General features: G+C 39.9%; 1 long non-coding RNA gene across 1 annotated transcript in view; it reads left to right on the top strand.

Moving 5' to 3' along the window:
* Positions 1-25,177, top strand: part of LOC135322027 (uncharacterized) — an 843,225-nt gene that overhangs the window by 666,273 nt on the left and 151,775 nt on the right. The window contains exon 4 of the long non-coding RNA XR_010382274.1: positions 8,719-8,983. This is a non-coding gene — a long non-coding RNA (uncharacterized LOC135322027). The remainder of the gene's footprint in view (positions 1-8,718; positions 8,984-25,177) is intronic.

The following is a 25,177-nucleotide window of genomic DNA, read 5'->3' as shown; positions in this document are numbered from 1 at the left end:
GCCTGTCAGCTCCTACCCACATCACCCTAGAAAACCAACTCCCCTCCCCTTCACTCAAACTTCACATTTTCTCTGTGCCTGCCTTCTTGTGCTTTTTGTGGCTGCAACTCTGCCTTCCTGAAGGCCTCAGTCTCCTGAACATCCTCCCTCCCACTCTCTGGAAACCCCAGAAAATCAGACCTACTGAAGCTGAAGAGGGAGTGGGGAGTTCAGGATCAGGTCCCTGAATTTTCTAGTAACAAGACAGTTACCTAGAGCGATCTGTGTGAGAACAGCTGCTGCTGGTTGAAAACCGACTATGTGCTTGGGTTCGCAGAAACCCTTTGCCATGTGTATGACCTCATTTTATCTGTCTAGTAACACTTCAAGGTTAGTACTTTTCTTTCTCTTCCTATTATGGAATAAACTCAGAGATGTTAAGTAACTGACCCATGCTTGCACAGCTAATAAAAATCTTCTAGGAGTATTTTTTGTATCAGGGCAGCTCAGGTTGGAAAGACTGATTTTTGAGGAATTTGGACTTAATACTTTTTGTCGAGCTACAATTATGTTTATATTTTCATGTTGCTGGGTTTTTGATTGTTTCTTAAGGCAGTATTTTTCCAACTGAATCTTCAGACCCTGAGCATGTGCAAATTATTGTGTCTTACTATATTTTCTGTGCAAGGACTCTTATTCTTCCCGTGTGAGAAACACTGGCTTGGAGGCCAGGGGGTGGGGTCTGTCCCTCCCAGTCTATCCTTTCCTTATTGTCATGACCCCTAGATTATAATGCAGGCCATTTGGGTTGCTCTGTCCCCAAAATTTCATTTCTCAGTCCATTGACAGTAATTTTCTTATGCATCTCATCTGCTCTTTGGGCTAGAAGTGGAGCCAAGGACTGAAGACTGAGAGAAGGGGAGAGAAGGGAGAGGTTATATTCCAGGCAGGGGAAAGGCATAAGCAAAAGCCCAGAGGCGAGAATTCGCTGGAGCACCTGGGACAGTGGTCAAGCTCATCACTCGAGGTGGCAGGACTAGGCAGGGTAGCAGCTACAGCCGGGTACATGGGCAGCTCACCTGCAGAGACTTGAGTGCTGAGCTAGGAAGTCTGAGTGGTGCTGTAGGCTCTGGGGAGCCAGAGAAGGAACAGTTGGGAAGGACCCTCCCGTGACACCTCAGAGGTCCTGGGCAGAGCCAGGCTAAGCAGCTCCTGGGATGGGAGGTGGTGAGGCAAGGAGCGGATGGGCAGTTCCAGCAGCCCTGAGCCCAGGCCGCCCAGCCCCCTAGGGGCGTGATAGGGAGAACAGGCACTCTGGTTCTTCCCTGCAGCCACAAGGGCGAAAGATGGCTCAGCTCTCAGACCCTCAAAACAGTTTTTAGCCCTTCTTCTGAAGAAAGAAAATGGTTTAATTCTACTTCTTGAGCTGCCCTTGGCTTCCGTGCAGCAGAAGCTGGAGAGATGGAAGATAGCTATTAACCCAGAGAAGTGAAATCAGAGAAACAGTGAATGTTCTGTTTCTCACAAGCACTGGGACCCTCTTACCTGCACTGGGAGACCAAGAGCGGCTGGGTCCCCTGATCCAGGGGCCGTGCCAGCCCTCCTGGGCATGTTAAGTCCAGCTCTGCCCATCCCTGGGGAGGTGAGAGCCCTTGCCCCTGCCCAAACTCCACGGCCCCTGATTTTGTCACCATTACGTTCCTGCCTCCCCAAGAACCTGCATAAAACTGACAGAGCAGTGAGGGGATGTACCAGGAGAGTGAACTCTCCCGTGTGGACAAAGGAAAGACAAGGAGAGAGGGACCTAGAAGCAGGTCAGGGACTAAGTTGGTCCCCAAGCCCCTTGGCGTGACCGAGCCCCAGCACAGCTGTGACATTAGCAACCAGCATTTGAGGCACAATAATAATTCTTCAGATCAAAGCGACTCCCTCTTTAGACAATTATAGTAAAATTGAAGCTCTCCTCTAAAAGAAACACATGCTCTTGTTGTGTTTTCCCCCTCCCCCTCCTTATTTTATTCTTTATGAACAAATTGGTTTTCAGGGCTATAGAAAGAACCGATTGGAAGCTTAAACTCTGACTGTCTGCCCAGGGGTGGATTTGCAGGGGTGGACATGGAACATCTGAAAGCTGATTTTTTTTTTAAATTGATATCCAAGAATAAAAGAGAGAATGGTAGGAGAAGCTGATCAGGAATGAATAAAGTCTCCTTTTAAGCTGAAATAACCCCCTCCCCCATCTTCCCTCTAGAAAAGCCAGACTGTAATTGCTTGCAATCACTCGGCACAAATTGTCTGCTCGTATTTGCTTTTTAATTTTGTATAATCTGGTCCATTTCGCTCTCTCTGCCTTTGAGCTTAACCTCTCTGTCTCTTTCTCTCTCTCTCCCTCTTATTCCTTCTCTCTTACTCTCTCCCTTTAATTCTTCAGGGCTGTTCAAAAAATTAGTAATAATTCCCAATGATATTTGACAGCTTTTACCAACCAAAGGCACTCAGGGAAAAGAAAAACGTGCGCGCATGCATGCACACACTCACACACACACACACACACACACATATACAATGAATGGAATGGATCTGGGCTGCATCTGCTTAAATGTTCATTTCTGCATCCAAAGTATTGTTTATTTTAACGCACTAATATTGTTTCTTAAGGCATAGTAGACATTTTTAATGAATAAATGGACTAACCCCAAAGTGAGCAAAAAAAAAAAAAAAAAAAACCCAGCCAGAACAAGAGAAGTGGTTTCCCAGAGTAGCTGTGCACCATTTTCTTCTGGTTTTTAAGCAGGTTTGTGTCTGCGGCCGGCACGTCCCCACTTGCTCTTGCTGTAGTGGATGAGTCTGTGGTGCCCGTGGCCCCAGCCATCCTGCCCCATCCCCAGCTGGTGCGTGTCCTTGTTCTGCTGCCTGTGCTTTGCGTCCATGGGGGCCAGTGAATCCAGAAGGAGACACATCAGTTGGTGTTGCTTGCTTTCCAACTCTATGAAAGGGGGTAAGGAGGTGAGGGGGCATCTAGATGGAGAAAGAGTTCAGGGGGAAAATCCTCAATGGGCAGAGAAAAGAAGGAAAAAGGAAAAGGTGTGGGTGTCAAGAGAAAGCTGACAAAATTAAATGCACAGGTTATGCTGGAAGGGATGGATGTAAGTCCGACTCAAACATATACTTTCTCTCAGCGCCATACACCCTGCTCTTCTGAAAGAGAAATGAGATGTCGAGAGCAGGAACTTCACCAGAGCATTGAGGCTCAGAATTTGGTTTCCATACTGCCTCTGACCCTTCCTGTGTATTGTTTGCAGCTTACTTCACTTCTCTGTACTTCCACTTGCTTTTTGGGGATGATAATACAACCTCCCTTTAGTTTACATTAAATAACAACTGTAAAATGTGTGGCAGGTGCTTGGCATGTTTTAAGTGCTCAGCGGATATTAACTATTATTATTATTTCAGCTTAATAACAAATGACAAATATCAGGATTTAATTACAGAAGCAGATACCATGAGTATTATGGAGTAAAGAATTTATTATAGATATCAGACCTTGTACAATTGTGGAAGGAGCTGGGGAAGTAAGATCTGAAAGGAGAGTTGGAGAAAAAGAGAAAAGTTACTAGCCCAATTGTTTCACTGGAGAATTCTACCAAATCATTAAGTACTGACACCAATTCTACACAATTTCATCCAGAAAGAAGAAAAGGAGAATATACTTCCCAATTCATTTTATGAAGTTATTATTACCCCAGTACCGAGACCAGACTAAGTCAGTTCAAAAAAAAGAGAAATATAGTTCAATATCCCTCATGAACATAGATGTAAAAATCTTTAACAAAATGTTAGCAAATAGAATTTAATAATATATAGAAAGTATTATACACCATGACCAAGCAGGGTTTATTCCAGGGATGCGAAGCTAGTAAAATACTCAAAAACCAAATAATATAGTCTATCATATCAACATGCTAAAGATGGAGAATCACATGATCATATCAACTGATGCAGGAAAACCTGATAAAATTTAATACCCATTCATGATAAAAACTCAGAAAAATAGAAATAGAGAGAAACCTGCTCAACTTTATAAAAAGCGTCTACAAAAAAACCTATAGCTAATATTATACCTGAAGATGAAAGAACGAATGCTTTCCCCTGAAGATTAGGAGCAAGACAAGAATGCCCACTCTCACCACTCTTATTCCACACATTGCTGGAATTCTAGTCAGTGCAATAACACTAAAAAAGGAAATAAAAGGCTTACAGATTGGAAAGGAAGAAATAAAATTTTCTAAATTTGCAAATACACAATTGTCAATATGGAAAACCCAAGGACTCTACAATAAATAAATAAATAGAGGGGAGGGTATAGCTCAGTGGTAGAGTGCATGCATAAACTTCCCCCCAAAACAAGAACAAAAAATAAATAAATACAATTTAAAACACTCACCAGATTGTGTACAGTTTTGTGTATTAATCTTACCCCAATAAAGCTTAAATAAATCAATAAATCAATAAATCAATCAATCCTCCTAGAATGAATAGGAGAGTTTAGTAAAGTCACAGGACACAAGATAAATATACGAAAATCAATTGTATTTTATATACTAGCACTGAACACATGGAAAATCAAAATTAAAAACATAATGCCATTTATAATAGCATAAAAAAGGAATGCCTAGGTACAAATCTAACAGAACATGTAGGATTTGTATACTGAAAACTACAAAATGCCGATGAGAGAAATCAAAGAAGACCTAAATAAATGGAGAGAAAACACAATGTTTGAAACATTCAACATAGTAAAGATATCAGTTTTCCTTGAACTGATATATAGGTTCAACATAATTCCTGTCAAAATCCCAGCAAGATTTTTTTGTAGATTTAGGCAAGATTACTCAAAAATTTATATGGAAATTCAGAGATACTAGAGTAGTTAAGCCTGTTTTGAAAAAGAAGAATGAAATGGGAAGAAATGTATTCTACCAGTTTAAAGACTTCCTATATGACTGCAGTCATCAGAATGGAATTGTCACACAGATCAGTGGAGACAATAGAGAACCCAGATATGGACCCACACAAGTACGTCCAAATGATTTTTGATGAAGATATCAAAGCAGTTCGATGGAGGAAAGACAGCCTTCCAGCAAATGTTGCTGGTGCCACTGGATACCCATGGGCAAACAAAAATGAACTGCAACTCAAGTTCACACTGTATACAAAAATTAACTCAAAAGTGGATTGCAGAGTTAATGTAAATCATAGAAGGATAAAACTTTTAGGGAAAAAAAATCAGAGAATCTTCAGGTTTTAGGTCTAGGCAATGATATCCTAGACTTGACACCAAAGCCGAGTCCACTTAAGGAAAATTGAATAAATTGGTTCAACAAAATTGAAAACGTTTGCTCTGGGAAAAGTGTTTTTTAGGAGGATGAAAAAAAGCTAAAGACTAGGGGGCAATATTTGCAAACTGTGTATTCAACAAAGGACTGCTTTCTAAACAATGTTAAAAACTCTTAAAACTCAAACAGTGAAAAAGCTAACAGTCCAATTAGAAAATGGCCAAAAGACATGAAGAGATATTTCCCCAAAGATGACATGCAAATGGAAAATAGGCACATGGAAAGATGTTCAACATCATTAGCTATTTGGGAAATATAAATTAAAACCACAAAGAGGTATCATTACACACCTATTAGATTGAATAAAATAAAAAGTAGTGACAACACCAAATGCTGACAAGCGTACAGAGAAATCAGATCACTCATACATTGCTGGTGGGAATGTAAAATGACACAACTGCTCTAGAAAACAGTTTGAAAGTTTCTTAAAAGCTTAAAAACTAAACATGCAATTATACAACCCAGCAATTGTACCCCTTCACTTTTATACCAAAGTAGCAAAAACATATGTCACACAAAAACCTGCACGTGAATGTTTATAACAATTTGCAAGAGCAAACAAAAAACGGGAAACAACCCTGATGCCCTTCAGTGGTGAATGGTTAAACAGCGGTGGTACATCTGTAGTGTGGAATGCTATTCAGAAATAAAAAAGAACAAACCATTGATACACACAGCACCCAGGATGGATCACCAGCTAATTACGTTGAGTAGAAAAAGCCAGTCCCCAAACTTAGCATACTGCATGATTTCATTTATACAACATTCTTACATTGAGAAAAATTGTTGAGATGGGTAACGGATTAGCGATTGCCAAGGATAGAGGAGAGAGTGGGGACTGGAAGGAAGTGGGCGTGGCTATAAAAGGGCATTCGGAGAGATGCCCGTGTGATGGAAATGTTCTGTATCCTGACTATATCAGTGTCCTATCCTAGCTGTGATAATGTACTGTAGTTCTGGAAGATGGTATCATTGGAGGAAACCATTAAAGAGTACAGGGGAATCTCTATGCTTTATTTCCTCAACTGCACATGAATTGACAATTATCTAAAAAAAAAAAAAAAAAAGTTGAAGGAAAAAAATACAACAGGAGCTCAGTGCATCCAGTGACTCCACAAACCTTTCCACAGTAGAAATAAAATGAATGATCTGTGTTCATTTTCTGTGCTGTTGGAGGTTTGGAGGAATTATTCAGTATCTCTCAGATATGTGTCTCCTCCATCTTCTCCTATCTTACTGACACCCATCAACAGGTAAACAGCAGGTGGATGGATTTGCTTGATTAGCTCTGGTAATTACACAAAGGAGTTTCTTGGGCAAGTCAGTTGGAACACTAGGGACTGGAATCTTCTCCCTGTCATTGTAGGCTGGTTTCAGTTGCCACTAATATGAAGACTGATTGATATGTTTCACTTATGTAGTTAAGTGCACTTAATTATTTAAAACAGGGAGAAGAAAGATTTTTTTACAGAGCAGGCAATTGGAAATCATGTTAGGTGTTTTTACCAGGAAGAAAAAGTATCACACAGAAGCATCAGAAAATGAGACAAAGATTGAGGGTGAGGAGCCGGAGGAGATGATGTGGAATAGAGAGAGGGAGGGGACAAGCATAAGGAAAAAACGTCAGAGTCAGAAGAGAAGCTCCAAGTTCAAGTAGAGGAATCCTGCTTGCATGTCTTAGGGAGCAGGCGACCACTGTGGGGCTGAACACATCTCTCTAAAAGGAAGAGAGAAAAAGAAAAAAGGGGAACCATGAGAAAGAACAGGAGGCTGGAAAGAGGAGGGAAGAGAGATTTAAGGATAGATTTGTTTAGTTGACTAAAAGGGGACAGAACGATGAAAACCACCAGCCGTTACTGGAAAAGGTAAAGATTGTGGACAGGGACTGTGAAACCAGCCCCTAGACAGTGACAGAAGAACCTTTTAAGCAACGGAGCTTAAGTGCCCCCTTCTTTAGCTCATGTCAGCATCTCCCCAGAAGGAGCTGGGATGGAAGGGTCCTGCAGCCAGACCCACATGTGTCTCCTGAGCTAGGCTGTGTCTGAAGAACTTTCTGCGCATTGTCTCCTTTATGCATCACCATGAAGCATGTATTACTCTCCCATTTTATAGGTGACCGAATGAGGTTCAGAGAGGTTGTGTAGCTTGTCCAAGGTCATTCTGCTAATAAGTAGCAAATCCACATAGAAGGAAACATTCCAGCTCCCACAATGCAATCAAAGCCAGATGCTTCAGGGCTGCCGCTGGTGGGAGAAACATTTCCTGAAAGGACAGACCAGACCCCATTGCCTCCGTATCTGGTGCCCAGGGTTTTCACTCCCACTGGAGTCTCTTTCATTACCTCTTGACCTACCTGGCTGCTTTCAAGGGAGATGCTACCCCATAGAGGGAAACAGTTGGTTTCATCAATAAAAATCCTCCAATATTGGAAGAGGACTATATTGGCCATGGGAGTTGGGGGAGAGGTACAGGAAAAGGAGAGAAGTGGATCTTCCAGGCTGCTCAGACCATCTCTGTTTGTAGTGGTTTCCCTCCATTTCTAACCTGGAGCAATCAGTGGATTCCCTTTCCCCTGAATGTTGTATCTAGTCTGTCTGATCCTAGAGCCCAGGACCCTTCATTACCCATGCTGAGGAAAATTTCTGGGGTAACCTTCTGACTGACCACTCAAGTGCTTTTGCCTGGAAGACAATTACAAAATTTAAAGGGGACGCAGGCAGAGAATGATCAGTATGTGACATGCAGGCATATGGTTTTCAGTAGTTGATGCTTAGTAAGTCTTTGTTAAGTAAATCAATTGTCAAATGCAGTCTGATTCAATCCTTCTATCCAGGTAGGAGGTCAAATAACATCTGGATCCCATTCTCCAAGCCGTAGAGTAGCTCTTCCTTCATTTCGAGGTTGTAATTTTCATTTTGCTGTCGAGGCAGCTACTTTTAGAACTGAAACAGAAGAGATGAAAGCTCATGATTTTTGAGTGGCACCAGCCTTCCACCATCGCTGGCTGTGGTCTTTGCTGTGAGAACACGCTGTCCTATATTTTTAGTCTTTAGCAGGCAGTGTTCTGTGTCAAGAAAGGAATGTTGGCCAAAGGGATTCAGTTGTGGATGTTTTCTAGAGGATGTACCCCCGTGATACTTTGGTTCGTCTTTATCTTGTTACTTTGTGAGGTATGGAAGGTGATCTGTAGACCCCCATGGGCTTTCCTATACTGCAGAAAACAAGGAAGGGAGGGAGAAACAGAGGGGAAGACTCTCTGCAGTTTGGAAATTAATCCCAGTCTCCAGCTACTTTGAGAACTTGACAAATTAAGGAAGCTCTTTTTCTTTTCTTTTCTTTCCAGGGACTTGAAAAAGGAAACAAGGAACAATTACAAAGTAGCCCTGTCTCATGACCCTGTCCGATTCTCAGGGAAATGAACTTACAGGAGGCTGCAGGACATCCCAGAAGAAGAGGTGAAAAGTTCCTGACTCTTGAGAAGAGATTGGCCTCTCTGTTCTCCATTTGAGGAAGAGCCCCGGTCTAGCACCCTGGTCTTTCCTGGACTGCTCAGAGACAGCAAGTATGGTTTCCTGGACTGGAGGAGTCTGACCCTCAATTTTCCCCAGGTAAGTGATACTTCAGCTTCACTTTTAGAATTTTAGAATTCTAAAATTCTAAAGAAGAAAAAAAATCAGCCATGTGATGTGGTTTGTGAAGGGGCACCTACCCCCTTGGGTGCTAGGGAGTTACAACAGGTGAAGTGATGCTGGGAGCCCTCCCAACTCAGGCTAAAGGATTTTTCTAGCCCTGTCACCCCTCCCCACCGTAAACAGATTCCCTCTGTAAAACTAAATTGGTACCTGCTTCTTAACAAACAAACCTTTGAGGGCAAAAAAAAAAAAGCAATATTAAAAAAAGAAGAAAATTACATGTGTATTTTCTCCTGACACAGTTTTAAAAGCTGTTTGTAGCAGATTTACAATGCACATAGTATTCAGCTTTTCATTTGAAATTCTAATAAGTGCCTTGAATGGGTTGGAGCTTGTTAGAAGGTAAAGGGAATGAAATGTCTTTACTGAATTGTGAGGTTTTACTGGCTTCCTCATAGATGTCCTAGGTCCCTCTTCAGTGTGACCTTTCTTTCCGTGGGGTTTTTGTTGAGTTCATGCGGGCAACGGAAGCAAACATTGGAGTGGGAAGAAGGCCTGGTAGGACCATGGTGTACGTTCCATTTCTGCTGCCACCTGGGTCTGTATTTTCCATGCCTTAGTTTGCATGTCCCTATCATGTGTGAATGAATTGGGAGGATGGTCTTTTCCATTCTCTCAAGAAATTCTCCTCTAAGAATACAAATAGAAACAGTTCCTCGGAAGTGTTTGAACCTCTCTGATCAGAAGTGCTAGTTTTATGGACTAAATGCATTTGCCTTTGTTCCAAAAGCAAGTGTTGACTGATACGACAACCACAGGCCTGTGCAATCTTGGTTCCTATCAAGAGGTCATGCTTTAATTTTATGATCTACCCATCTGTGGTGGGTACCAAACAATGCCATAATGGTTAAAAAAAAAAAAAAAGGACAATCATGTCAGAATTTGTAATGATAAGCTTCCATTTGTACATTATTAAAAAATTAATAAGTGTTGTGTTGTTGGCATAGAAGGTCTAATTCTTATTTTGTCTGATCTTGGCAAAGATAAATCAAGGTCCAGGTTAGGTTTCTATAGCAGTTTTTATTTTATTTTTTACTGCTTTGTATGCTCTAATGTCATAGTTCTCCTAACACTATTATCATAAATGATGGAAAAGTCTTGAATATTTGCTTAACATTATAGAAGATTTGTGACTGAAAGGATAGGGTGTCACTTGTGCAGGATGTATCTTTCTCCTAAGTGTTTGTAGTTACTCCTCACCCCTTTGCCTTAACCACACGCCCACTTTTAGGGGGGGTGACCTTCTAACCTGGAGAAGGAGATGGTCATTGTGAAGGCTTTGAGTGGGTTGAGGAATGAATAGAAGGTGGAGAAACTGAGGCATGTGGAGATGGCTCTTTTGAGAGATTTGTCTGTGAGAGTTAAGAGAAACAGCCAGAATTTGCTAACTAATCTGAGCAAAATTTCTAATTTGGTAGGTCTAATTTGGTAGAATTTGGTTAAGTCTAATGGTCCCATTTCTGTGTTCAGGGATTCAAAGGACACATTGAAATCCTCCTATGTATTTCCTTTAGATTGTTATCAGGTTCTACTGTTAGTTTTATTAAGTCTCCCGAGCTTGCTTCCAAGAGCCCACCATCTTCCTGTTATCTGTATAGTATCTGGATGAATATGGTTCTATCTGGATTTTCTCTCTAGAATAAAAGTTAACAGGTGTCTAAGATAGTGACAAAGGCAGGGTAGCATGTTAAAGCATTTTAGGATGTTCCATTTGTCTCTCATTGTCCCCAAAGTACAACAGTGTAAAACAACAATGATTTTATTATGCTTATGGCTTCTATGGGTGGAGAATTTGGAGAGGATGCAATGGGGCACCCCATCTCTGCTCCACAGGGTTTAGGCTCAGTACTGGTTAACTGAGAAGATATTCTTGGCTCTGTTGGATTCAGCTGCCATCTCTTCATGTGACAATATTTCTGGCACCTGAAGAAGTTGGAGGAATGTTTTACCTACCTAGGAGTTACTGCATGTGTTAGATTCTTTAGTGTCTTTCTGCCAGTGAAAAGAGTTCATTATTATTTTTAATGTGATTAAAAAATTAAAATAAAAGTGATTTTTATATACAGACGTTGATGAAAGATGTGTTTTTAAAGCAGTAAATTAAAATCTCGTTAATATTTCAGTGAAAATATTTTGTGCTTATCTGTTTCGTCTCCATTTTTGACCTATGGCTTAGAGTTCACAGCATGAAGGAGATGGTGAAATCTGTTCACCATAAAATGTTAATTATAAGTAAATTACAGCACAAACGTTCAATCAGCCACATTAATTCTACATAAAGTGAATTATTGTAGCAGAAAATTTTGAAATGTGACTGAATTCTGTAATCTTCAGTTCCCTTTTTCCACCTCTCACACTAACCCTGAGTCCCATGTGTTTATCCCAGAAACTCTGAGCCCTTTGTGTAGTGTCAAGCTTGTTCTCCTCACTGCGTTTTGAAAGTTAAATACAGTGTGCACACCCCCCATCTCTCCAAATGATCCTGAATTGTACATAACTCTATTTGCCCCATGGCAACTTAAGTGAAAGCTTTGATATTTTTCAAGCAGAGAGTTGGGCTTTTAAAATGAACATGTTGAGTTTGTCGTATGAAAGCATTCTCTCCTAAAATATGATCAAAATGTTCTCTCATATTTTATATATATAAAATTTTATATATATATAAAATTAGTGTTTTAATTGTCATTTTATAATATACAATATATGTTATAATTTCTATAACATTTATATCTGCCACTATCTGTATAAATGTGTGTATGTGTGTGTGTGTGTGTGTGTGTGTGTGTGTGTATGTTTGTTGTGTCATTTCCTCCTGGGTTTATGTCTGTTTTATAGTTATAAACTTCTAAAAAATTGCTTCTATGGCCACAAACAATGGCTCTTCCATCTGGGATCATTTTTTAGTTAACAGAGACATACTGAGGGAATCAAAAATCTTACCCAAAGAGTAAAAATTATTTAGAAAATGCTTAAAACATCCACACTGCATGTAGCTTTTTAGTAAATGCTTAAAAACATCCAGACTGCACCGTGTGGCTCATTCTGTTGCTGAAGTTAATTGTTCGTTAATAACAATACTGATGCCTCCTTGAACAAGAATGCTTCTACATATTCATTTTATAATTAGAAATAGGGATGCTGCTCATTGTTATCAGAATGTTTAATGCAGTGACCAGTGGCCATCAGGTACTAGACTCAAGAGAACCCACAGATTTTGCAGAATACTTATGGGGGTTGGAGGGACTATTCCTTACTTGGTGCAACTAACAACCAGCTGAATTCAGATAATAAGTTTTCTGAAGAATTGCATAAACGGGATTCTCAACTCCCAGTTGTCCTTCAGTCTGAGGTATTCTGTGATAGATCTGGTCTGCCTCCTTCCACTTATCAAGGTCTGATATATCCCTAGTGGATCTAGAATGTTACTGCTGGAAGTTTGGGCCACACTCTAAAGATCCCTTTCAGATCCCAAAGTGAGACGCTGCCCACTCTTTCCTGGTCTCATCTCATCTCACTCACTCACTGAGAACTCCATGACTTAAGGGAATGTGAAACATACATAGCACAAGTATTGTTTCTGACCAAGGTGTGTCTTCTGTGTTAAGGATCAGTATTCCCATTAGTTGAAGGTAGAATCTTTGCTTTGTTGCCTTGGATAAGTATTAAATTTCATTTAACACTCATGAAACTCAACAGAAGGCTGAAGCAACCAAGGAAAAGAGAAATGCTTTATAAACTGCATTAATAAAAAAAAAAGATGCAGAAATGGGACTCGTAGTACTATTAAGAGAGAAAGACTCCCACTATAAGAGGGATGAGGGAAAGAATTTCCAATTTGCTAATGGCACAAGCTGTTAATCTGCAAATGTACGCAGGGATTGGTGAGTCCTCCTTTGACATACTCAGAAAACCTTGAGGATTAAAATAGCTGAGAGAGTCAGAATTAGGGATCTGGTACCATTATAAAGAAAAAGGGCATCCGCTTCCTCAGAGACTAAATCTTCTAAAGAAAATAGCAGAATAAACAATGTAGGAAAGTTAAAATGACAGTTACTTTAGTTTGAAACCATAGACCAAAATACGGAAAAAATAAAGATGATGTGATGCTTCTGTTATAATTTTCTTCTCCTTTTTTTATGTGTTAAGTTTGCAATCTGGGCTTTTAACATCTCCCAGCTTCCACTTTCCTCTTTGTCAATATGGAAAATCATAGATACATTTACAACAAGGTGTTAGAAGCCTATGTTTTTCTTTTATAAAATAATGACTACTGTTTTTATAAAAAATTATACCTTATTTTATAAAATTAAAAACAGTGAAGTACAAAGAAGAGAGCACAATTTCACTAAAAACTTCATCACTCAAAAATTGTCGTCTTTCAGATTTGATGAACATTTTCCCAAGCATTTGTTTACCATGTATATGTAAAAGAAAAGAGGAAAGAGTGACAGGGACAGAGGCAGAGAATGAAAGGCTCCAAGAGAGTGAGAAAAACTGAGATGTTTAAAAAGGGATTATGTATGACATAATAAGTATTAAATGTAATGGTACTAGTCTTTGTTATATTAGAATCTAACAGAAAAAATACAAAAGTGAAACTAAAGGAATTTCTGATCCTCTAGAAGAGAATATGTTTTGTTAGACTATAGTTCTTAAGTGATTGGTCTACAATTAAAAGAAAAAGATCGGGAAAAAAAACTTTGTCTAGATCCATTATTCTTGTTTAACTACACGTTTCAGTGTTATATAGTATTGGCTGACTCTCTGCTTAAAAGATGAGAAAATCAGCACACAGCCGCCCAATTTCCTTCCTCTGTGTCCTGTATTTACTGGTTATTGCTTTACTTTGTCGTAGTTTTTAACACTTGTCAACTTGCTCTGAACCATAAATACCACATTAATTTTGTCATTTTATACTGTCATATTTAAATACCAGTTAAGTGCTCAACTCAAGTTTTTAGATCTGTGTTCTACATTCTTAAGTTTTTTTATATATATTTTGATTCTCTTTCAGTTGGCTGAATTTTATTTTTAAGCAGACTTTTAGAAGATATTTTGATGCCATCTTCCAAGTTCTTGTATGCTTGAGAATGTCTGTTGCCTTTATACTCAAGGTGCAGTATAAAGGCATAGAAAATAAGTCAAAATTAATAAATAAGAATAAGTGAATATGTGAAAGGACACTTTAGCTGGCTGTAAAATTTTCAGATCACACTTTCTTTCCATCACAACTTTGTAGACTTTTCTCGATTGTCTCTTGGCACTATTCCTTAAAGTTGTCGTACATATTCTGTTTTGTTGATACATGGGCTCATGGATTCCATGCTCAGAGTTCCTTCACATTTGAAAATCCTCCATATTTGAGAATGGCTCAATGTCATGATTATATCTGAACATCAACTTGATTGAATATGATATTCTACAGAGCATACTTTTTTCTTTAGAACCTTGTAAATTTTGCTTCGTTGTCTTGTGGGATTAAATGCTATGGAGAATTCTGAGGCTCATGTAGTTTTCCTGTTTATAGAGAACTTGACTTTTCTACCTGAATAACTAAAGACCTTTTTCTTTATCTTTTAAACTCAGCAACTAAACCAGGATAGTCCCCGAATCAACTAATCTGTATCAGTTTTTTCCCAAAATATACTGTACCCTTAGCTTAATATCTATTTCTCCCTCTTTTAAAGCACTTTTTCCCCTTGTATATCTGATTTTTTTCCCATCTGTTGCATTCTCTGCTTCAAGGACATTGATTATTCTTTTTCTATTGTTTTCCTTATTTCTTCCCCTTTCCTTCTCATTCACTGAGATTATCTCAAACCTTTCCCCTGCGCTGCTAATCCTATTTTCACTGATGTCTATTCTATTCCACATGTACTAATTTACTTACTAATTGTATGATGATGTTTTGATCCTCAGTTTGTCTCCTAAGCTCTACAGCACCTTTTTTATATCATTATGTTATTTTAATAGCTTATCATTTAGCAATTATTTTAGTAAATTTGCACCATATTAAACTATCCTATAGCACATGCAATACTCAAAAAAGAAATTTCTGTTTTTCCTTGGGTTGTATTTTCTTCCAGGTGGATGTTCCATCTCTCGTTTGCAGGTCTTATTTCCTCTTTGATGTTCTTTTTCTCATGCTTAATGTGTAATCTTTTAAGATCCTGGCTTAATGTGGGGAGGTCTCTTACTAGATTTATAACCCTGTGTGAGCTCTGGGCATCTTGCTATTTGTCCCACCTCAGATACAGCAAGGCTGTCAAAACCAAAATCCCAATTTGCAGATTTGGCATATAGCCTCATTGACAAATGCCTGTAGGAGAGTTCTGGAAGTCCCCTTACTTTGACCAGCTCCTTGATCTCTCAATATTCAGTGCTTTTAAGGTGTTTTTCACTATTTTATCCAACATATGGAGTTATTTTCAGCAGAAAGTCTAGTCTAAAAGGATTAGCTTGCCATTATTGAAAGTGGACACCCCTTCACATTATTCATTCATTCATTCACTTATTTGTTGTTTTCGCTTAGTAGGTGAAGCCGTATGGAAATGTTCTCCTTGTGCTGATAGATGTTCCATAAATTATTTTTCACTGCCCTTCCTGCTTGATCTGAGACCTGCCTTTCCTCTCAGCAGCAACTTAATGTGTTCTATGGTGTCATGTATATCATGGGTACTTCGAAGGAGGGAGTATTTTGATAGGCTTTGTCTCGGAAAACCAGGAGCTCTGCTCCTCATCCTGAGATGTCATTGTATGTCCCTCATCAGGGTTCACTTCACCTAGTTGGGAATATATCTTATTGTCCTAGAGCCCCGCTCCAAAATTTTGAGTCTTTCCTGCCCCTGACAAGTCTCTGAGGTCTTATAATAGTAGGCTTCTGTATTAAGATAGAAGGCTTCTATTCTTGAAATTACTTTCCTAACTGAGTCATAGAACAAACAGGTGGTTGTTATGGGGGGAGGGGTGAAATAGATGAGATAAGTAGCTGAGGGGGATTACGAGGCACAAACTTCCAGTTACAAAATAAATGAGTCATGGATATGAAACGTGAAGTGTGGGGAATATAGTCAATAATTATATAATATCTTTCTTTGGTGACAAATGGTAACTAGGCTTATTGTGGTGATCACTCTGAAACAGGTAGGAATATCTAAACATTATATTGTGCCCCAGAACTAACATAGTATTATAGGTCAATTATACTTCAAAACAAACAAACTCATAGGAAAAAGGATTCGATTTGTGGTTACCAGAGGCAGGGGTGAGGAAGGGGGAAATTGGATGAAGTTAGTCAAAAGGTACAGGCTCCCAGTTATAAGATAAATGGGTAATGTGCATCGTGATAAAGAATGAACACTGCTGTATGTTATATATGAAAGTTGTTAGGAGAGAAAATCCTAAGATTCTCATCGCAAGGGAAAAATTTTGTTTTGTTTCTTCTACTTTGTATCTGTCTGAGATAATAGATGTTCACTAAACTTATTGCGATAATCATTTCATGATGCATGTAAGTCAAATCATCATGCTGTACACCTTGAACTTATACAGTTCTGTCTGTCACTTAGATCTCAATAAAACTGGAAGAAAAAAATTACTCTCCTGATCCAATATGCCTTTGCGCACCTACTGTTTGTTTCTCTTCACACTGTAAGATATTCAGAGAAAATTCAAATTATTTTCTCTATTTCTTTCAACCCATTCTGGGATTCAGGGTACAGTTGAAAGCAGCATTGGTGCACATCAAAATAATTTTCCTCTGCTTCCCCACCTGGTATTTTTTGAAATTTATAGCTTGAGGTTATACCAAAATTTTCTTTGTCCACTGCTGAACATCTTGCTGATTTTTTTTTTTTACTACTTTTCATTCCTTTTGTACATATCAGAGCAAGGAAGTTCTGCCATCCACATGCACTCTACCATCTTTCCACAAAATCTAAGATTCTGCATTTTAACAGGAGCTGTCTTAGAGATATGGATGCTCTACCAAAAGAATGACTGTGTATCTTCATTTGAGTTCTCTCCAAAATAGACCTTGAGACAAATATTTAAGTAAAAGTAATTTATTTGTAAGGTGATCCCAGGAATTGGGAGAAGTGTAGGGGCAAAAAGCAGGGAAGAAAAAGGTGCTAATAGTGTACAACCAAGCAGGTTGCCATTATGGGCAAACGGAGCTTAATTTCACTGGCAAAACCCAGGGAAGAGTTTAGAACCCACACCTCACAGTTATCCACACCCCAGGGGAAAGGCAACTGGTGTATTTCCACATGAATTCCCATCATTCGTTGGTTGAGACAATTCCCAGGGTCATAATTCCCATTCGCTTTCTGCCAATCACATGCAACAGGCTCAGACAGTCAAAGGTAGATCTCAATAAGATGCAGACTCTAGAAGTTGGAAGTTAAGGTGTCATGGCCTGAAATGGTAAAATCCAAGGGAAGATGGCCAGGGCAGACTGTGATTTTTCAGGAATCCTGGTATTTGGGTAAAAGAAGAAAAATCTTTGGGTATTTGTGAGGAAAGAGGATCATCCCAAGACTATATATACAGGAAAAGATTTTTATAAGCAATGAGTATAGGTGACATAATACACACAAAGTAAGTGTGTACAAAGTTGTATGTTGCATGGGTGCCACGTGGACTCTTTAATTGAAAGCATCAGGAATGTTGCTCAGCTGTATCCCCATCAGTTCCAATCTGACATATGGAGAAGGGGTCACATAGTCCTCCTGGAGGCCACCCCATAAACCCCACTCTCCCACAATCCTACTTTCAAAGAATCTCTCTTATAAAGAGATCATACTGATTTCAGTTTCAGAAGGGGCTTTTTTGACTTTTGGCTGCTTTTTCTTTCTTTGACTTTTTTGACTTTTTGACTGCTTTTGACTTTAGAATGGCGTCCCACAAACCCAGCCCTTTCCCACTATGTGAACTGTTTAACCTAGTTAAAAACTGGTCATTTAAATTAAATCTAAGAGAGAAAAAAAAAAACTAAAAAGATCTCCAAGCTCCTTCCTTAAGGTAGAGAGAACATTGTCATTTTAAGTACAGTGAAGTTAGGAAATTTCAATCACTATTTTGCATATAAAGTATGTATAGAGAATATTATATTGTGAAAAGCAAGTGTACTTCAGAAATCCCACCCAAGGGATTGGAAATTGTGTGGCTATTCATGTTATAAGGAATACCAGCTTACGTGCTTCGTGGTCCTTGGCAGAATTACCCATACTAAAAATCATTATTTAAAACTTTCTGAGTGTTCTGTCTCATGTTTTACTGAGAAAAAGCTAAATCTAGAATGTCAGGTGGAGGAGGGGGGGATGTTTGATATTGATTTGGTTGAGGTAAGAGAAAGCCAAGGAGTAACTTAACTACTCAAATACATAGTGGATTTCTGTGGCTATTTCTGAGTAATTCTTCTCCATATCTGTAGAGGGAGGAAGAGGAAGGAAGGAGGGACTCAGACTGAAAGATAGACTTGGAACATGAGAAAAAATGAACTCACCAATGTCACGGGACCTCGAAATGCTGAACTTTGGCCTCTATTAGCAAGAGAGTTTAGTCAGATGTAAGAAATAACTTCTTGCTAGGCAGATTAGATAAATCAGCAAAGCAGATCTCTTAAGTGATCTTGTGGTGCACCCACTTCTGAAGTCTTTTAGAGAAGAAGCTGCCATCTTTTGTGAAAGATTTATATGAAAGGTCCAAGTCAGAGTTTGAAAGTTATTATAAAATCCGGAAGCTCTGATATTCTTTGAAGGGGGAATGTCTCTAGCATTTGGAAGATGTACACGTGGAAGCACATCTCAGAGAGTTCCATCTACAAAACCATTTGCTTCACCAAACTCCTTCTCCCCCAAATCTTTACAATTAGGTCACTAACCATCTGGGCTGCTCCATACACTTTTAAGTGCATTTCTCTCAGTCTTTGTGTTTCATTGTCACATCAAGTAAAGCTCCACATTCATCTATAAATTTATGTGTTGTTTTGGGTTGAATTGTGTCCCTCTCAAAATTCATATGTGAAGTTATAAGCCCCAGTACTTCAGCATGTGACTGTATTTGGAGATACGGTGTTTAAAGTAGTAATTAAATTAAAATGAGGTCATTGGGATGGGCCCTAATCCAAGATGACTGGTGTCCTTATAAGAAGAGGAAATTTGGACACAGACATATACAGAGGGAAGACTCTGTAAAGACACAGGGAGAAGACGGCCATCTACAAGCCAAGGAGGGAGGTTCAGGAGAAGCCAGTCCCACCAACCTCTGATCTCAGTCTTTGTACAGCACCCCAAGCAGATGAATACGGATGTCTTTCTTCTTCCATCCTCTTTCCTTTGCCTTCTCTAGGATGACCTGTCTAGGGTCACTAAAGTTATTTTTCCTTCTAGTCATCTTTAGAACATGACCCTCCCCCACCTCTTCAGGTCCCTAAAGATGTATCTTCACAGAGAACTGTCATCTCTCTGCTGCCCTCCCCAGGCCCCCATCAGTGACAAGCAGACCTGGAGCCCCTGTGAGGAGAGAAAATATTGTGAATCCCAAGACTGACTACTGAGCGAGTTTTCCTGCCCATAAGATGTTGCCTTCCATCATTTCCATTTTTTTTTTTAAGTACGTATGTTAGGGAAACTTTTGTATTTGTGTTTGTAGGGCCTATCACAGCCCCAGAAGTGTTTTCACAGACGTATCTTTGCTTAATCCTCCCCGCATTTCGAATCAATGGGTTTTCAAGACCCTGAAACTCAGAGAGGTTAAGTGACTTGATCAAAATTACACAGCAAGTAAATAGCAGAGTTAGAATTTGAACTAACATAAAGATAACCATCATCACTGACTCCCACTGTGGGATGGTCAGTGGTAGCTGTTCGACAGCATGGCTGACTTTTTCTCTTCTGAACTGAACTTCCACGATCTTTCTCATGGCACAGATTATTGCCTCAGGCTAGGCTGTTTGCTCCTCATTCATTATTACCCCCACTCAGTTGGAAGTTCTGGGGAGGCAGGTTTTGGGCTGTGATTTCTATTTAGTTACAGTGTTTGAGGAACATTTGTTGATTGATTGGTTCAATGAACTTTTTACCAGAGAATGTGGCATATCTCTTGGCTTCTGGTTTTCCAAAGGTACATACAAACGTGACAAGGCTCTCACAGTGTTGATCTGGTCTTTTTGGACAAAGGTTGGGAAAGGGTCTGTATAAAAATAACACCATGGATTGACAGTATGTGATAGTAATTATGATTATTATACCCTGTATTTATATAACTCTCTCTCCCTCTGTTTCAGGGGCTCAGAGTCATTTGTAAGCAGTGGGCCTTATCCTGCTGCTAAATAGAAAATAAATTGCTTATCTCTTGGAAGAGAATTAACTCTTTCAGGGCACTGGGGTACCATTTAGTAAATTAGTAATCCTCTAAATGGCCCTCTAGATACGTCAGATCTCCCATATAAACTGGAATATGAAGGTGTTCCCAGTGCTTAAAAGAAATCAGGGTGTGCCTAACAGAAATCAGACAGCAAGCTGAAAATATATGTAATGTACTTATCTCTCTACTCTAATAACTTTGTGTTCGTGCTCATAGAAGTCTGTTGTGACTAAAGATGAATCTATTTGCTAAAAGCTGGCACTTCTGATCTTTTAATCTACTAATATGAGAGCAACAAGGGGAAGGAGGCAGATGACAGGAGGAGTAGCATGGTGGTGTCTGTACACATGGGATCAGTGATCATTTGTTCAGCTAAGCAGATTTTGAGAAACGGATGAATTTTTTTTCAAAATAGTTTGACAGGCTGGCCTTGACAGCTCCCTTAGATCCTGGAAATGTGCATCTACTACCAAAATAGTGGTTAGCGGATTGGAATTAGCCTCTTGGATCTCCTTGGAACCATTGCTAAGGTAGGTAGGGGGCCAACCACAAATCAACAGTGGCTTTAGAAATTCAGCTCTCAGTCAGAAATGACGTAGAGGCAATTAACACAATCTCAGAGATGCTGGAGATTTTTCCATGGCAAGTACAGAGAGAAACAGGAATAGTTAATTGGTACTGAACTGGACCATTTTTGTAAAAGATGGACCGCAGCCTTTCTTGTCTTCACATTTTCTCTCTTGCACTTCTGGCACATGCTGTCTTGAAGACATGCTCCCAAAATTATGATCTGATCTCCTCATTCCATCTGAAAATTTTGAAATTGACTCTCTGACTCAGATTTTGACTCTTGGCCACACTTGCTCGTCGAGGTGTTGCTACACTGAATTCTGACTGTAATTCAGTAACACGTTATTGATTGTTGAGACTTTCTGTTTATGTGCAATGAGATAGAATTTGGAAACTGGTGGCGTCTTATTGACTTTCTGATTTGCGCTGCTGGGAAGCTCATTGGATGGTGAGGTGGGCTGCCGCCAGGCAGTTTGGTAGTTCAGTAAACACTCTGTGGTTATTCCTCTGATTGTGCAGTGTTCCATCAGTGTCCTCGCACATAGATCCCACGCACTTAGGAACACGTGTGACTGCTAACTACCTTCCCTGTTCCTCCCCCTCAACCCAATGTCCAGGAGTTAGCCTCCCTCTGAAGCCACACCCTCACTTTGGGTTTTTCTGTCTTATTCCTGCCCCACTGACAGCCAGCTGCTAGGGGCATCTTTACGCAAGCCTCAGCTTTCCAAGTTAAATATGCCTCGTAAGTCCAATTTCAGCAATCCACATACCTCTGAGCCCCTCACACTCCAAGGAGTATCCTTAAAGAGAAGAATCAGCAGGCTGCTGAAAAGAAATCAACACAGATCAGCAAAATGTCTTCAGAGTGGGCAGGAAGGATGAGCCACGTAGACTAATGGCCTTCATTTTCAAGTAAGCATCGTAACTGGTGACAAAAATCAACACTAATGGGGAAAGTGTATACTCAGTCTAATTGTATAATTGCAGCTTGCTTTCTGTACATCACACAGAGACTGAAGTAATGTTGTAGCAAGAAGTAGCTCCGTGGCTTCCCTCCTGCATACCTTGGCATTTTGCATTAAGTTGCACTCTGGCACGAGTGAAAAAGTCCAAAAGCACCAGGGCTGAGGATTCTATCACCCACAAATTGCTAACATCCACCATCTCAAGATGAAGGTCAGTTGCAATAGCACGCTGAGCTCAAAGGTGGCCAAGTGAAATGAACAAAGCCGGTGTGAGAAACTGAGCCACTGATTCATCTCCCAGGTGGCCCTTTTAATATTCCAAACTGCATTTCATCATCGCGCAGTATGTTCAACCACGGAGCCTGGTCAGCAGCGCCCTTCTGCTGACTGGCTTTTCCACCTTCCCAGCAAGTGAGGAAGCGCGGGTAGATTTCTTACCCCACCCCTCCTGCTGATACTGGGCCCTCAGAGACATGCCAAGGAGGAGACAGCTGGATCTCATTCACTTCCTTCAGGTTTGAGAGGAGGGCAAAAGCTCCAGAGGGTGTATCCTGGGATGGTATAAGGCAGGTGTGCCTCTCTCGTCCACTTGCCCACCCCTTCCTTTTTGGCTTTCTGCTGCTTCCAGATTTGTGCTACTCTCAGCAAACCAGCCACTGGCTTCACTGCTCTGAGCCTGTCACCTTTATCTCCGACCCTGGCTGCCACTTCCTAGGCTGTTTGTGACTCCAATTCCCTCTCTTGTGGAAACACCATCATAATCTAGGCAGGTAGGAAGTTTCCAAGAAGAGGACATTTGTGCTGCAGTCATGGGAGTCATTATCACATGTTTTATTTTCAAGTTTTCCAGAGGGAGCTGGAAATATGGAACGAATTTGAGTTTCTGAAAATGCTAATTTCATACAAATGTCACAGTCATAATTAAGGGTTATCATTAATGCATTATTATTTGTCTACTTTATAACCCAGGAAATTTTTTTTTAATTCCTGAATTTCGTACAACCCAGAGGCGATGCATAGATGAATAATAAGATTTGCATTCGCTATTATTATTTTTCCTATCAACATAGAATATTACTAATCCACTAGAACTTAAAATACATTTGGATGATTATTTTCTTGAACTACTTATGTGCATTTTGTAATTTGCTTCACAGCCTCTTCCCTCATGATTTTTGTGGCTTTGTTCAAATAGCCAAGACTGCCTTTGAGCCATTATGAGTTCATGATTGATGGACTTATCCCAGGGATCGCATTATCAGCATCTCCCCTTCTGCAGGGGAAACATCTTTACCAGGGAAGATCCAGTTTTTGTTTCCCCCTATTTATTGCTAATCTGACTTTGTGATAGTCATCAAGCTTTATTCTATACTTTCTCTTGATGAGCTGGAATTCTCTGGAACTGAGAGCTGCAGGCATGGGAGAGAATAATACACCCGAACCACAGAATTAGGCAGATGCTCTTTTGACATTCCCCTGCCTCAGACATAAAATTGGTGGATCTTCATGTGTTGTTTCTTAGGTTTAGGTCAATAACAGAACCACTTGTTGAAATCAAGTGCTGTTAGATCACCTGACTCAATAAAAGGAAGACAAATAAAAAGTTGGACATTTATGTTGACAGGGAATATTGCCCTTTGTTTTAGCTTTCTGTGGTGCCCATTGGCTTAAGAAAGAAACATGGTGTTGAGAAAGACTACAGAAGGATTTGCAAGGACCACTTTGGTCTGCAGATATTTTGAAAAATTAACAGGCATGAATGCTTAGTGGGTAAAAATTGCAAATAGAACATACCTAGGAAATAACGAGATTTGACTTTCTTCTGCAAGAATTCTTCCCACTTGGAAACAGTTTTATCTAAAAACTGGTAAACATAGACTTGTTGATGAAAATACTAATAATAGACTATCTCATTTATTCAGAGATTACATCCAGTAATATTAATTATTTAGAACAAAATAAAAAATTGAAAATATTGGTGGGGGGAGCCTACTACAGAAAAAATAAAGGCATTACACAAAGTACACACAAAATTGCTGATTAGGTAAAAATCTTTCATATGTTCTTACTTAATATATTTTAGAAGTATTTCATTAAAACATTTAGAGTGAAAATAATGATTTGGTGCTTGAAGTCATAAGCTTCAGTTTCCCATCTTGTTCATACCTGAAAACTCCTCAATCCCATGCCAGATAAAAAGGCACTATTGTGCAAAACCCCTTTCTTAAAATTAATTTATTAGTTTCTATATGTTTTGGTAGTTTGCAGGTTAAAGATGGTCTCCAGACAGGGAACTGAGTGTCTCGTTCTCACTTTTGCTACTGGTTAACTGTGTGACCAGTCATTTAATCTCTCAGCCCCTCTGCAGAGAATGATCAGGTCTAAAATATCAGTAGTACTGACACTGAGAAACCCTGCCATCCTTCATGCAGCTGTGACATGCAGATTCCACCTCTGTGCTCCAGGAACTTGACTGTGTGCCAGGCGGCCAACCAATGTAACAATGAAGATGATCCTATGATCCTAGTAACTTAAATAATCTCCCTCATACTAGCCAACCGTGTGTTGAGTCCTGTCCTGCAGGACTGTTCTAAGCATTCCACAGATGCCCACTTACTTAATTCTCATCACAACCTTAAGAAGTAGATAAGATTCTTAGCCGCAACTTACAGACCATTTAAATGGCCCTGCTGGCAATTTACCAGGAAAGTGTCAGCCAAATTCCTTGTTTGGCCAGTTTGAATGTCACCTGAGGCACACGGTCCATGCAGGAGGGACTGCTGAAGTCACTGAACTTGCATCTTCACCACTGCCCCAGCAACTGGGAAACAGGAGACAAATCCCGTACTCACACACATCTTGACAGCCCTAGTGATGTGATCTGACCACCTCCGATACCATATTGTTATTTTCTGGGGGCAGGTGCGGGGAAGAGGATGGGGAAGAAATTACAGACAAATCAACACAGCACAAGGTCATGTGAAAAGAAAAGAAATTGGCAAGAATCCAGTAACTCAAAGTATCTATTAAAATAGATCACGAAGCCCCCAAAATCTGTTTTTGCCTCAGTTACTCAAACACATGCAGGTTGATTTTAAATTACCCAGATTACTAGGGCAGGGTTTCCCTGCCCTGTTTCCATAGGGTTTTGGTAGATAAATGAGATGGACGAATGAGTTCTCCAGCCCGTGGTTCTATGGCATTGGTT

Source organism: Camelus dromedarius, chromosome 9, assembly GCF_036321535.1.
Source record: "Camelus dromedarius isolate mCamDro1 chromosome 9, mCamDro1.pat, whole genome shotgun sequence".
NCBI lineage: Eukaryota > Metazoa > Chordata > Mammalia > Artiodactyla > Camelidae > Camelus > Camelus dromedarius.
The sequence above is the reverse complement of the archived record's forward strand: the minus strand, read 5'-3'. Positions and strand labels throughout refer to the sequence as shown.